This window comes from Sus scrofa, chromosome 10 (assembly GCF_054392235.1).
Source record: "Sus scrofa isolate SSC_HxYL_T2T_F1_AM1 chromosome 10, Sscrofa_HxYL_maternal_Yorkshire_Landrace_v2.0, whole genome shotgun sequence".
Classification (NCBI taxonomy): Eukaryota; Metazoa; Chordata; class Mammalia; order Artiodactyla; family Suidae; genus Sus; species Sus scrofa.
Window position 1 is genome coordinate 92573512 of NC_139392.1, and position 15364 is coordinate 92588875.

The following is a 15364-nucleotide window of genomic DNA, read 5'->3' on the forward strand; positions in this document are numbered from 1 at the left end:
TGTCAAGTATCATGTTTTGGGGGAATCAACCTCTGGAATATTGAGGCTTCACATCCAGGAACTGGATATACGTTCGGCTTTCTTTAATTTCCCTCGGCGATTTATTTTATACCTTTCAGGGTACAGTTCTTGCACATTACTTGGTAGATTTATTCTCAGGTATTTGGGGCTCCTTGCCCTATTTTCTGCAAAAATCTTGACTAAATTGTTAAAGTTATAGATGACCATTAAGGATGGCTGGTCCATAGATGCCGGGGGTGGGGGGGTTAGTAGAAGATGTGCTGCACTGATTTCTGGTAACTAACTTGCTTTCTGTGAATTTTTAATTTCCAATTCCAGGTTCTCAGCTCCCGGAGAAAGGCTCTTTCTTGCTGCATTTTGTCCCATTGATGTTTTTCTAGCTGTTTTCCAGGTGCAGTTTGTTCTTTCAGCTGTTTGATTGCCTACAGCTTCTTTTTTCAGGTTCTGGGTCTGTTTGTGGGTCTCGGGGTCTCCAGAAGGTGACTGGGAGGCAAGGCAGTTTTTGGTGGTGACTCCATGGGGCAGGAGTGGGGCCAAATCTGTCACTCTTGTCACCTCTTACTCTGAAGTCAGTCCATGTGTCCTTTAATTTTTAAGGTTTTTTTTTTTTTTTTTTTTTTTTTTTTTTTTTTTTTTTTTTTTTGCTGGTGGTTTTTCATTTCCAGGTGCAAATTTCTTCCTCTGAGTGGTTCTTCCTCATGCTGTTTGGAATCAATGATTGTTTTATTTCTTAAACCTGGACATCTGTAATCTGTTCTAAGTTTATATCCTTAGAACAACTGCTCAGTAAGTTATTGTCTTTGCTGGAAATATTCCATCCAAAAATAGCTGCCAAGAAACCTGCCATACTTCTGCTTTTGAAGGTACATCATACATGTGCAAGATAGAGCCGGCTTAATGCCAAATCTCATATCCAATGTTAAAATGTAACTGGAGAGGACAGGTGGCTGTTGAAATGTTCTCACCCTTGGGGCACCAAGGAAAGTATTTAGAGTCAGAGGCAACAGGTTTAGGAATAAGTTTGTAGTTTGCAGCATCCCAGGATTCCTTGGCCTGCTCAGATTTCCAAGTTCGGATACTACCATTATGTGTCCAGGAGGGCCTCACAGGCTGCGTTAGGACAGCCAGTTCCAAGGTCAAACACAGAGTCACATTTGGCAGGCATGGCACCGTAAACAGGGCAGCCCTCTGTGGCTCTGGAATTCCAAGCTGCATCGCAAATGTGTAATTGCACTCCAGCACTTTCTCCATTTGCAGCAATGCAGTCCAGGGCTTTCCCCACAATAGGAAGCTCTTGCCGTGTCCATCTCTCTCGGGGCTGTTATAACACAGCAGCTGCTTTTATAGCCCCTGGCACTGTCTTCTTATCAACCGTGAGGAAACTGTGTTGACGAAAGCTGCACGAGGCCCACCCAAGCTGAGGCATTGAGCTAATCTGCACAATGAAGCTCTGCCCTTACCCCCTGGTAGGTGGGGCACCATCTGTGTGGTTAAGGTCTAGGTGATAACACAAAATAATTGTTTGCAAACTCAACCTATTTGCAAGAGCATTGAAAGGGTTGTTTTTGAAGAGGGGAACTTCATTGTTAACAGTTCTGGCACAACTAGTTTCATCTTCTGACCAGGAGAGCTGCCAATTTTGCATTTTGGGTTCTGAAGACAGACTTCAAATAAGCCCTGGTCTTCGCCTGACAGAGTTGGAGCTTATTTATTGTATATTTTGGTTGTCTTTCGGATGGTTCCTCCAAGGTAGTTTGACAAAAATCGATTTTATTTATTCTTTATTATTTTTATTTATTTTGAATTAAATTTAAAAAAATTATTTTCGGGAGTTCCCGTCATGGCGCAGTGGTTAACGAATCCAACTAGGAACCATGAGGTTGCGGGTTCGGTCCCTGCCCTTGCTCAGTGGGTTAACAATCCGGCGTTGCCGTGAGCTGTGGTGTAGGTTGCAGACGCGGCTCGGATCCCGCGTTGCTGTGGCTCTGGCGTAGGTCGGTGGCTACAGCTCCGATTCGACCCCCAGCCTGGGAACCTCCATATGCCGCAGAAGTGGCCCAAAGAAATAGCAAAAAGACAAAAAAAAAAAAAAAATTATTTTCATTTTGAAATGACCAGCCTCACACTCAGTCGTGAGACATAATAAAAAGAGAACCTGGGCTCCGTGTACCATTCCCCTCCCAGCGTGATAACCTAAGGGTGAACTTAGAGCAAAATATCAGCGTGAGGGTGTCTCCACTGATGCGGTCGAGCAGCAGGCTGTCTCCACCCCACCACTTCCTGCCTCTCCCCCCGTGGGTTCTACTTCTATACTTTTGCCATTTCAACAGTGTTGTATAAGTGGGATCGTATAGAATATAACTTGGGGGGTGGCTTTTTTCCTCATTCAGCATAATTTAAACAAAGATTGGTCCACCGTGTCACACCTAGCAGTCCTGTTTTTTAATTGACCGTCTTCTATGGTACGCATGTGCCATAGTTTCACCCCTCACGCATCGAAGGCTATCTGCTTTGCTTCCATTTTTTGGCTATTATGAGTAAAGTGTCTGTAAATATTTGTGCAGATGCTCTTGTGTGAACCTACGTTTTCGTTTCTCTGCCATCAGTGTCTAGCGGTGCAATAGCAAGTTTTCATGGTAGGCACATACGTATTTTTTTAAGACCCTATCGAACTGTTTCCAGAATGTTTGTACCATTGCACTTGCTGTTGATCGTGTTGCTATGGAAATAGGAGGGAGAGTTTCTGGCACCTTAATGACTGCGGTTTCCTTCGTGAGGTTGGGAGGTCCAAATGGAGACACAGGTTTGGTGAGATTAAAATCACGGTTTTGGAAACAGACTCACAGACATAGAGAAGAGACTTGCGGTTGCCATGGGGAAGGGTGGTGGGAGAAGGATATTTTCGGAGTTTGGGGCTGGCAGATGCCAACTATTATCTATAGGATGGATAAATACAAGGTCCTACTGTGAGACGCAGGGAACTATAGTCAATAGCCTGTGATAAACTATAATGGAGAGGAACATGAAAAAGAATATATATACATATATACGTGTATAACCGAATCACTTTGCTATGTACCAGAAATTTTTTAAAATTTAATTTATTTTTTTATTTTTGTCTTTTTAGGGCCACACCCGCAGCATATGGAGGGTTCCAGGCTACGGGTCCAATTGGAGCTGTAGCCGCCGGCCCACACCACAGCCACAGCAATGCAGGATCCAAGCCGTGCCTGCGACCTACACTACAGCTCATGGCAACACTAGATCCTTAACCCACTGAGCAAGGCCAGGGATTGCTGGTCAGATTCGTTAATTGCTGAGCCACAACAGGAACTCCTATACCAGAAATTAACGCAGCATTGTAAAACAACTCTACTTCAATGAGATATTTTTTAAAAAATAATTTTAAAAAGTCAGTTTGGTTTTGAATGCAATGAATGTGAGATGCCCAGGGCGGAAAGAAGGTGGAGGTGGCAGCCAGCATTGGGATCAAAAACCACAGCTCCTCTGAGGACCTGGCAGGAGGCACAGATTGGAGACCCCAGCCTGGAAGTCATACTCGAAGCCACTAGAGGACACCAGAGTTGAGGGATCAGAACAGAAGGCCACAGAAGAACCCCGAAAACCAAAGGCCAGTGGAGGAAGAAAATGAGAACGAGACCACAATGTGAATTTCAGACAAATTAAGGAATGACCGCAGGTGCCCAGACACCGTGGTTTTAGGACCATGCTGCTATAGGGGGACACTTGCATGCTTTCAGTTTGTTTTGTTTTTGTTTTTTTGTGTGTGTCCTTTTAGGGCCACAGCTGTGGCATGTGGAAGTTCCCAGGGCTAGGGATTGAATCAGAGCTGCAGCTGCTGGCCTGCACCACAGCCACAGCCACACTAGATCTGAGCCGCTTCTCCAACCTACACTGCAGCTCACGGCAACACTGGATCCTTAATCCACTGAGCAAGGCTGGGGATCGAACCTGTGTCCTCATGGATAGTTGGGTTCCTTACCACTGAGCCACAATGGGGACTCCGGTGCTTTCAGGTTTGATGGATTGGTGGTAACAGAAGCCGTGTTTAAAAAATGAACATGGCCGAGACAGTGTAGACTGTGCTGTGGTCTTTGATCCAAGGGGAAATCCATGCTGGGGAGGCAAAAACCTCTGCTTCCAAGGGAGCAGAACGGCCTCCCTCCATGTCCCACTGCCCTTGGTCAGAATGCGTGGAGAGACCCCCAAAGGGCTTTCCTCAGAGTGGGAGGGACAACAAAGCCTGGCTGCTTGCAGATGCGTCCTTTGCCCCTTAATCATGATTTGACTCTTTACTTTTTTTCTCTTTTCTCTTTAGGGCCGCACCCGAGGCATATGGAGGTTCCCAGGCTGGGGGTCCAGTCGGAGCTGTTGCCACCAGCCTACACAACAGCCACAGCAACTCGGGATCCAAGCCGTGTCTGCGACCTACACCACAGCTCACAGCAACACTGGATCCTTAACCCACTGAGAGAGGCCAGGTTTTGAACCCTCGTCCTCATGGATCCTAGTTGGGTTCATTAACCATCCAGCCACGAAGGGAACTCCCTGAGTCTGTACAATTTTGCCAATGTCATTCACAGCGCCTTGAAAAGAGGGTAAAATTTCTTTCAAAGGGAATGTTAACTCTAGGCCTGTCGATGGAAGTAATCAATAAACAACCCCTAACAGGCATAGAAAAGGGTTTTATTTGAGCCAAACTGGGAGATGCACTTGGCGCAGTTCAAGAAGCACAAAAGATGGGAGAGGCTCATAAAGGCAAACGCCACCGACGTACACACGCTGTTGGTCAGGAATTATAACTGGAGCTGGCAAGGAGAAAGGGTGCTTGTTAAGGAAGGATTGGTTGGGGTCCAGAAAGCTGCAGAGTTACGAGGAGAGACCTTGAGACCAGCAGGTCGCAGCTGGCAGCTGCGAGCAGATACTGTTTTGAGAACGGCAGGTGGTGTCCTTCGTCTGACACACAGTTTAGAAGATCCAAGTTCTCAGGGATGCGGGAACGCGTCTGAAACCACATCCACGGGAACCACCCAGCTCCATCCTGGGTACCTGAACCACAGCGCCTTCATTTTGATTTTAAAATGCAGTCTTTTCTTTACTGGTTAGAGCACAGGTACAGTGCATGTTGGACAGGCCGTGAGACAGGCTGGTCTCGTTAGCGCAAAGCTTAAGCCAAACCATGTACCTTGAATGTGATGGTTAATGTTAAATGGTGACAGTAAATAATAAAGAAATGACAATTTACCGGCCAAAAATCTAAGGAGCTAATATTGGGCAATTATTGGAACACATCACTTAAAATTGCTCCCCGCTCACTTTACCAGGAATCTCTAAAAGCCGTAAAAGCTGCACACTGCTTTTTAAAAGTTTCAATAATTTAACAATTCTCCCTTTATTTACATTAGCTTTTGTTTCCTTACTCAAATTATCTATGAACTACTCAATAAGATGATTTTATGATCCATATAATTCTACTCTCTTAATTCTGAAAGGAGTCTATGGGTCTTACAGAATGTCTTATAAAATTAATGAGAAGATAATTGTTTGATTAGCACGTGGAATGGTAATGATGGAGAAAATGGGGTGAGCTTTTAAACAACCCATTAAAATATACTGTTCGGTGAGATGTAAAAAACAAATGAGTTAAAACAGGAAAAGAATGGTCTAGTTCCCCCCAAAAGAAGAGGAAGACTGAATTGTCCCCCTAAAGTATAAGCTAAAAAACTCACTTTTAAGCCCATCAGGAAGCTCCTCCCTCCCCTACTGGGTTGATAATAAGCCACAGTCTATCCCAAATCTTGGCACTTACGAGGCTTTTATAGCAAATGAGAAAATAGTAAAGTTAATGCCCCTTAGCAGGAATTTCATTTGTACCAGTTTCATTCTGAGTATGACAAATCCATTCCATACACCCCGTCTTTACACAAAAATGATTTAAAATGGATGATTACATGGGTACAGCCACTGAACTTTCTCCCCTTGGCTAAGAAAAAATCACGTCTTTAATAACAAAGACTCTTTAACACAATGGAATTTCAATACAAGAAATGACCACAGAGGCTGGGGTTAATTTCTCACTTAATTTCTCCATTTTCTCCGGCTCCTACCTGTCACTGGCAGTCTCTGTAATGCAGGCGTTTGGTTGTTGTTGTTGTTTTCACGTTTTTTGCCCGAGGTCTCTAAAAATACCCCTTTCCTGAGGAAGACAGGCTTGTCCCTTCTGCCCTAAAGGACGCATGACTCCACTTCTAAGTAGGTTAACTTTGCCACGTCAATTTTTTTCACTTAGTGTGTGCCGTATGCTGAAAGCCATATGGCTTCTCTGACCTTGGATCATGTAAAAGATGCCTGGCAATTGAGGGCTGTTGAAAATCTATAGAGAAATTACGAACTCTCATCAGAGGACCTAGCATCACCCTCACCACCCAAAGTGTGTGCATCTCAGTCCTTTTGGAGGCGTTAGGCAACAGACCTGAACTGTTATCAACAAAACCGAATAACAAATACGCGGCTTAGAGAACCAAAATGGTCTTCCCAGTTAGAATTTTCCCTGGCAGATTGGCCACGGATGTGTTAATTATACAGACAGGAGGAGTGAAGCCACAACCAAACCAGTGTAACTGAGTGAACCTGGCCTCTTAAAACCTCCTTCTCTGACCGGGAAAATAGGATTCGGTGCCATATGTTGATGTTTCTGTTTAATTAAAATGTTAGGGTCCTCGACTTCACAGAGGCTGGGAAACCCAATCCAAACTTCTTCTTGAGTCTTCGTCTCATTCCAAATTCTATTTTACTAGTCATAGCTTTTGCAGGTTTTAGTATAGGAAACTACGAAATAAAAAGTTTTAATTGTGAAAAGATAAGTAGCTCTACTCAAATATCAAGCATAAAAGACCAGCTCGTGTAAATGGTCTAGGTAATTTGGCCCAAGATGCTGGAGGGCCTCCAAGTTAGAGTATTTTATGCTTTATTCTTTTTGTATTCTCAAATGTTAACAATTCTATCTTTTCTATCCAGTGACATGTCTACATGACTAAATTTTAGCCTATTCCATGCATTTTATTCTGTCCACATTTATGCCCCCCAAACAGGAAGTTTGAAAAATATATATTCTTCTGAATAAAATTACATAAAAGTTATATGAACTTGAGTGTCAATCTCTTAATTCCAAAGCATACAATAGGCAAATTAAAGAAGTTATTAAGAATGCGCTTTTCTCTTCATTTAAAATTGTTTTTTGAAATAGCAAAGACGATGAAAGGGCAAAAACTCCACGTTAGTATGTTCACTGAGGGGCGGGCATCTTTTTCCAAGGGCGATAATTGAACTGTTTTATGAATGCGATTCCATGAATTGCAGGTCTCAGGTGAAAAATAGATACCTCACATTTTTACATGAGTTTGCTGAATAATCTCTCATCAATAATGTATCCTTAATCTTCCCTCTGTGCCTTCATGACTTTTGAGAATGAATACATGGTTGACACAAATTTTAAAGCTCACATGGGTATCATGAATGCCTGGCCCTGTTACAACACAACAAACTGTTACTTCCATCCCGCCATAATCACCATTTTTCACTCTTTGGTAAAAAAGAGAGCCAGTGGGTTGGAAGCCTCTTGCCATCAGAAGATGGCTATGTAGCTTTAAGAAATTGTTTTTAATATTGAGTCCTATTTGTTCTAAATAACTGAGGCAATTTGGATTTTAAGCATGTGGTCTAGGAGGGCTCAAGGGACAGTGTCCTTTAAAGAATTCAATGCAGTTAACTAGGGTTAACCAGAGTTAACTCACATCAGAGACCAAAGTTACAGGAACACCTGCTCTCAGAATATGGGCATCAACTTGGCTATAAATCCTCGGCATCCACCTTCGGTTAGAGTGAAAACACTGCTGTCACCATCTTTGGTTCTCACCTGGAAAGAGACTGCAGATCCCTTTGGCGGAGTGGTTTAGAAGTAAACTGCTGTCCACCGGCTAACCTACCTGTGAAAGCAGTTCCAGAAAGTGACTGCAAGAATCAAAGTGGAAAGAACCAGATATTCCAGGAATAATCAGGAGGGCACAGCAATTCCTGCCCCAAGTATCCCCGCCCGCAAGCTGGGAGGTTTAAAAGCCCTGCAAGGATGGGAGAATTTTCCATCGCTGTGGAATTGACGGGGATTCTATCTGACGACAAAGTCTAAGTCTCATCCCCAGATATGCTGTTAACTGTCAACTCAACCACCGGAATCCTTCTATTTAAAAAGTCACATTAGGGATACCCTCCACCGGTGGATTTATGATTCTGCCAATTCAGCCAAAGAAGTGGGTTCGATTTTTATCAGATGGCAAGAATCTTTGAAGCCCTGATTTCTGCATACGTTCTCCATCTTTAAGTATTTTATTCTCAAAAGAATGTCCTTATCAATAGATTAGTTAGGAGCTGCTCTTCTTAATATTCCAGCTTCTCTGTACAGTACGGTTATTACACAGCATTCTTCATTTCTTTCTTTACCCACCGGAAAAATGATGGCCAACAATTTGCCTTGAAATGCAAACCTGTTCTTTTAGCCCACAAGGCTGTTTCTGGAACTTTCATAGTGAAAAAATGAAAAAGTCAAGAGTGGAAGATACAAATTTCTAGTAAGTCACTAGGGTCCAGACCATGAGTTACTTATTCTCGCAAATAATCCTTGAAACCGGTACGACACAGCTGTTTGTAGTCTGCATTAGGTATGACATGGAAAAATGTTTTTTAATCACTAACCATAGATTCTGCTCTTCCAGGAACAGAACTGACAAGAAATTTTTATAGACATTTACTCTGGCAAAACTCTTTCCTATTTTTTTTTTATTTTTTAATTTTTATTATTGTTTTTTGTCTTTTTGCCTTTTCCGGGGCTGCTCCCTCGGCCTATGGAGGATCCCAGGCTAGGGGTCTAATTAGAGCTGTAGACACCGGCCTACACCACAGCCACAGCAACACAGGATCCGAGACTCGTTTGAGACCTACACTACAGTTCATGGCAACACCGATCCTTAACCCACTGAGCAAGGTCAGGGATTGAACCCGCAACCTCATAGTCAGATTCATTAACCACTGAACCACGACGGGAACTCCCAAAACTTTTTCTTATAAGACACATGGCCAATATAAGATCTCACTGTCATATGCTAGTATTCTAAGATATTTTTATGAAGACTAGCCACATACTTTTTTTTTTTTTTTTTTTTTTAGGGCCACACCTGCAGCACGTGGAAGTTCCCAGGCTAGGGATCGAATTGGAGCTGCAGCTGCTGGCCTACACCACAGCCACAGCAACACCAGATCTGAGCCCCTTCTGTGACCCACACCACAGATCACAGCAACGCCAGATCCTTTACTCACTGAGCGAGGCCAGGGATCGAACCCCCATCCTCATGGATACCAGTCGAGTTCTTAACCTGCTGACTCACAATGGGAACTCACAGCCACACAGCTTTTATTGTCATAGAAATGATAGCAAAACAAACTTGGCACTCGGCCTGTTATAATGTTCCTATTTTAATAATGAAGATCAGAATAGGTGTAGAGCCTTCTCTTTTGCCCTTCGGTAAATTATTCCAAGATCTATGTACCTCTTTTCCACTGGCGTTCTATAAAAAGAAAGAAGTCTAAAATCTGAAGCATCTCTGTGACGTGATTGTATCAGCTTCCGTCCTGTTTTTATTGGGGGACAGTCTCTAGGTGCCTCATGCAGTTAAGAGAGTTTGTGTTTGTCCCCGTTTAAGTAAGAGGGTTGTGAACGCAGAACTGCAACCCGTCCGTGTGATTGGTGGGGTCAGATGGCCTCTCCCGGCACACACCTCTTAAGAGCAATCGACCGGTCTCCAAAACCTGAGCTGGGTGGTGGATGCTTTGATGGGTGGGGCAAGGGGCTGCCCTCCTGAGCCAGGAGAGGCGAGAACCCATGGGAATAACCGCTAAAAGTCACTGAAACTGTTGTAAAGCACTCTCATCGGATCCTTGAATTGAGTGTCCTGGAATGCCCTTGAGAAACGCTGGGTCATTTGGAGAGGACTTTTGCCAAAAATCCTAAAAGAGTGGATGTCTCAACCCATTCGAATCTTATATTATTATTAATGTGGCTTTAAAAGTGATTTAATATGATTATAACAGACTACTTCTGGCTGAGTGCATGAAGAATCTCTTACTGTTGGTGTAGAGAACACCTCTTAGATAGCGCCACCTGATATGCAAATTCATCTTTTATCATCATCTCTTTTCCTTTTTTTTTTTTTTTTTTTTTTTGGCCGCCCTGCTGCATGTGGAGTGCCCCCACCAATCCAAGGCGCGGTTGTGACCTAAGCTGTCCTGCAGCAACGCCAGGTCCTTAACCACCTGTGCCAGGCCAGGATCCAACCTGCATCCCAGTGCTCCCAGGAACTCCAGCATCATCTTTCCTAAATATTTTTGCTTAAGTGGAATTTGCTCACTCTATAGATAACCCAACACCAACGCCGTTATCATCTTTAAGCCTTAGATATTAAAAAGGTAAAAATATTGATACTGTGGATATTTAAAGACACATGGTTTGTCAGAGAAAATCATTTGGAATATAAATTGCTTCTAAAATCTACATTTATAAACAATTTATAATCCTATTTCTAGCTAATTTAATCCAGGTGCAACTGTACTCACTCATTAGCATTTGGCACTCTTAAAGTAGGTGGATTTATTTTATTCCTATCAATAATTACTATTCATGTGTGCATTCATAGTGAAATTCATTTTAATGGGATTCAACAGTTTATGCAGGATGTTCTCAACTCTTCAGGCAAGAACTTAATCATTTCATTTCCTCCCTTTAAAAGTGAAATCCAGAGTCCCCATTGTGGCTCAGCAGTATTGAACCTGACTAGTATCCATGAGGATGCGGGTTTGATCCCTGGCCCCCTCAGTGGGTTAACGATCTGTTCATTGCCATGAACTGCTGTGTAAGTTGCAGGTAGGACTCAGATCTGGCCTTGCTATGGCTGTGATGTAGGCTGGAAGCTACAGTTCTGATTCAACCCCTAGCCTGGGAACTTTCATATGCCTCGAGTGTGACCCAAAGAAAGAAAGAAAGAAAGAAAGAAAGAAAGAAATCCATGTGCAGTTAATAACATACTTAGTACACTATCTGAAAGATATCAGAAATCACTGCAGTCCTTTGAAAGACAGGAAGTCACTTTTAAAGAATGGGTTAATGCCTAGTAAGAAATAAAATACTCATCCAGCCTTAAATTCTACTCAAAACCCACAAAGCCTGGAGCTTCAACATGAAATAATGATTTTATTGTTTTGCTTAAGTCATTTTCCCCTTTTCTCCAATAATTTTCTTTTTAATTCACTGAATCATAGAAAACAACTCCAGATCTGTAAGCCTAAGGTGGTAATTTTAAGACTAGTTGAAGGGAAAATTTGAATTACTCATTTTCTTTTTCACTGTTCTTGTTTTTTGGGAAATGAAGGCAATACAGGAATATTCAGAATAATCTACTCTTATTTACTTCAGAGACAAGCAAACCTGGACCCCAAGAGGCAAAGCAAATTACTCCCAATATACCAGCTACTTAGTAGAGTCAAGTGGACCATCAGGTCTTTGAGTCCGGAGGACAGAGGGCCTGCACCCTGGCCAGTGGCCTTGTCTTTTCCCAAATGTCATATAACTTATTCTTATACTTTAATCTGAAAACAAAAAACCCTGCAGGGCTTTTCCCTTTATGTAAATGCAATTTTTTTGGTAATAAAATTTTTTTATTAAGTGTTACCTTCCTGAAATTAGCATTTTTGATTTCTTTTTTAATTAAAGGATAGTTGAACTACAGTGTTGTGTCAATTTCTGCTGTACAGCATAGTGACCCAGTCACACATACAAAGACAGATGGAAAGATATACCATGCTCTTGAATTGGAAGAGTAAATATTGTCAAAATGACTATACTACCCAAGGCAATCTACAGATTTAATGCAATCCCTATCAAATTACCAATGACATTCTTCACAGTACAATAATAAAATATTTTAGAGTTTTTAGGGAAACACAAAAGACCCAGAATAGCCAAGTGATATTGAAAAAGAAAAACAACTGGAGGAATCAGGCTCCTTGACTTCAGTCTATAATGCAAAGCTACAGTCATCAAAACAGTATGGTATTGGCATGAAACCAGAAATATAGATCAATGAAACAGGATAGAAAGCCCAGAAATAAACCCAAGCACCTATGGCAACTAACCTATGACTAAGTAGCAAGGACATACAGTGGAGGAAAGATGGTCTCTTCAATAAGTGGTTCTAAGAAAACTGGACAACTGCTTGTTAAAAAAAATAAAATTAGGTGTTCCTGGAGTCCCTGTCATGGTGCAGTGGTTAATGAATTCGACTAGGAACCATGAGGTTGTGGGTTTGATCCCTGGCCTCACTCAGTGGGTTGAGGATCCAGCATTGTTGTGAGCTGTGGTGTAGGTCGCAGATGCGGCTCAGATCTGGTGTTGCTGTGGCTGTGACATAGGCTGGCAGCAACAGCTCCAATTAGACTCCTAGCCTGGGAACCTCCATATGCTGTGGGTGCAGCCCTAGAAGAAGACAAAAAGACAAAAAAAAAAATGAAATTAGAACATTCTCTAACACCATACACAAAAATGTAAATGCAAATTTCTCAGAAAACTAAATATAGAATGACCATGTGATCTGGCAATCCCACTCCTAGTCATAGATTCAGACAAAACATTCATTCAAAAAGTTGCTTTTGGAGTTCCCATTATGGCTCAGTGGTTAACAAATCCGACTAGGAACCATGAGGTTGTGGGATCGATCCCTGGCCTTGCTCAGTGGGTTAAGGATCCAGCCTTGCCTTGAGCTGTGGTGTAGGTTGCAGACGTGGATCCCGCATTACTGTGGCTCTGGCGTAGGCCAGTGGCTACAGCTCTGATTTGACCCCTAGCCTGGGAACCTCCATTGCCACGGGAGCAGCCCAAGAAATAAAAAAAAAAAAAGATACTTTCATGCCTATGTTCATCACAGCACTATTCACAATAGCCAAGACGGAAACAACCTAAATGCCCATTGACAGATAAGAAGATGTGGTACATATACACAATGGAATACTACTCGGTCATAAAAAGGACAAACTAATGCCATTTGCAACAACATGGATGGAACCAGAGATTCTCATACTAAGTGAAGTAAGCGTGGGAAAAAGACAAATACCATATCACATCACTTATTCATGGAATCTAAAATATGGCACAGATGACCCTAGCTACAAAACAGAAACAGGTCATGGCCAAGGAGAGCAGACCTATGGTTCCCGATGGGGGAGGGAGTGGGATGGATGGGGAGCTTGGTGATTTTAGATGCAGGATGTTAATTTGAAATGGATGGGCACTACTGTACAGCACAGAAAACTGCACGTGATTGGGTCACTTTGCTGTGCAAGAGAAATAGAAGAAGCAAATCAACCATACTTTAATAAATAAAAAGGCAGCTTTCTCTGTTAATGAAAGGCCTTTATTTGTCTTCAAAATCTCTGAGTTGACAATTTCATAAATAGTCAGAAATTGTGTTGAGCATGCTCGAGGCTCCCCAGACTGACTGTTGACCCTTTCCCGGCAATGCTTATTCTCACACGCTCTGCAATCTAAGGACCATCACTCAGGAAGACATAAGGTGTATCCCTCTCAAGGGCTACACGCAGACTCTAGAAGGATAGCCTCTATAGTGATGGACTGTCAGTCATGTGTTTAAGTTTATTTATTTATTTTGTCTTTTGTCTCTTTTTTAGGGCTGCACCCATGGCATATGGAAGTTCCCAGGCTAGGGGTCAAGTTGGAGCTGTAGCCGGGGGTCTACACCATAGCCACAGCAACTTGGGATCCGAGCCCTGTCTACAACCCACACTGCAGCTCATGGCAATGCCAGATCCCTAACCCACTGAGCAAGGCTGGGGATTAAACCCGAGTCCTCATGGATACTAGTCGGGTTCGTTTACCGCTGAGTCATGATAGGAACTCCAGCCTGTGTAAGTTTAGATGAGGAATCTGCCTGCTGCTTCTTCCATCAGACCGCATCTCTTTACACAGATGCTCGTTTAGATCTGTCTTATTTCCAAAGTGGCCGTACCCAGCCACAGGAGGCCAGTGTTTTTGCCCTAGTTTAGGCAAGCATTCTGCAATATTTAGAAGCTCTAAGTGCATCTGTAATTCTGAGGCATCTAGAGATTTTTAGTCATTAAGTATTACCATGTACTATAGGACTGTTTCTCAGAAATAGAAAGATGTATGTTGTGAAAATAACAAGCAAAAAAAAAATTTTTAAGTAGAGTCAAATAAACAAACAAACAAAAAGACCACCTTCAAGAGCTCCCTTGTGGTGCAGGAGGTTAAGGATCCTGAGTTGTCACTGCAGCAGCTTGGGTCACTGTTGTGGTGTGGGTTTGATCCCTGGCCTAGGAACTTCCACATGCTGTGTGTGTGTGTGAGTGCGGCCAAAAAAACAAACAAAATACACAACTACAAAGACAGAAAGTAAGAAAAGTGGCTAAGTATCCAAACAGCCATATTTTTTTAAAAAATGACGGTTTCCTTATACAAAAAATCAAGTCAAAGCCACGTACTCGAACTCTAATAAGCTCTTTTATACTAATAAGTACCAGCATTTTGTCTCTCTTAGTAAAATGTTAATGCAATGCAAATGGTATTTCTCTATCTTAAATAAATGTACTCCACTTGACTATAAATTAATAGAAATAGATCCAATTATAAGACTTTAAAATATTCCCCATTTTAAAACCAGCTTCTAAATGATATAAATATTAAAATCTAGAAAGAAAACAGAATACATTATTGGATCAATATCTTGCCATAAACATCTCAAATTAATTATTAACTTCCTACAATCAACTAATTTATTTTGATCTACCAAAACATAAAGGATTCCACATAAATTATTGTTAATTACATCAATTTCATCTGTGATGCGGTATATTTTCCATTGAGCTTTAATTAGAGCTATTTATATGTGTACTATTATAAACATAGTACGCATTAGGTTTTCTTCTGGAATTGCAGTCATCAAGGAGAAAAGAGTAATCAGAAGGAAAAATAAGAATAAGAATGATACAGGAGTTCCCATTTGCGGCACAGAGGAAATGAATTCAACTAGGAACCATGAGGTTTCGGGTTCAATCCCTGGCCTAGCTCAGTGGGTTAAGGATCCGGTGTTGCCATGAGCTGTGGTGTAGGTCACAGACGTGGCTCAGATCCTGCATGGCTATGGCTGTGGTGTAGGCCGGCAGCTGCAGCTCTGATTGAACCGCTATC

At 42.2% G+C, this 15364-nt stretch overlaps 1 pseudogene; it reads right to left on the reverse strand.

The window, feature by feature from the left end:
• Positions 1-266: 266 nt before the first annotated feature.
• LOC110255606 (eukaryotic translation initiation factor 2A pseudogene) lies at positions 267-1186 on the reverse strand (annotated as a pseudogene).
• Positions 1187-15364: the final 14178 nt, after the last annotated feature.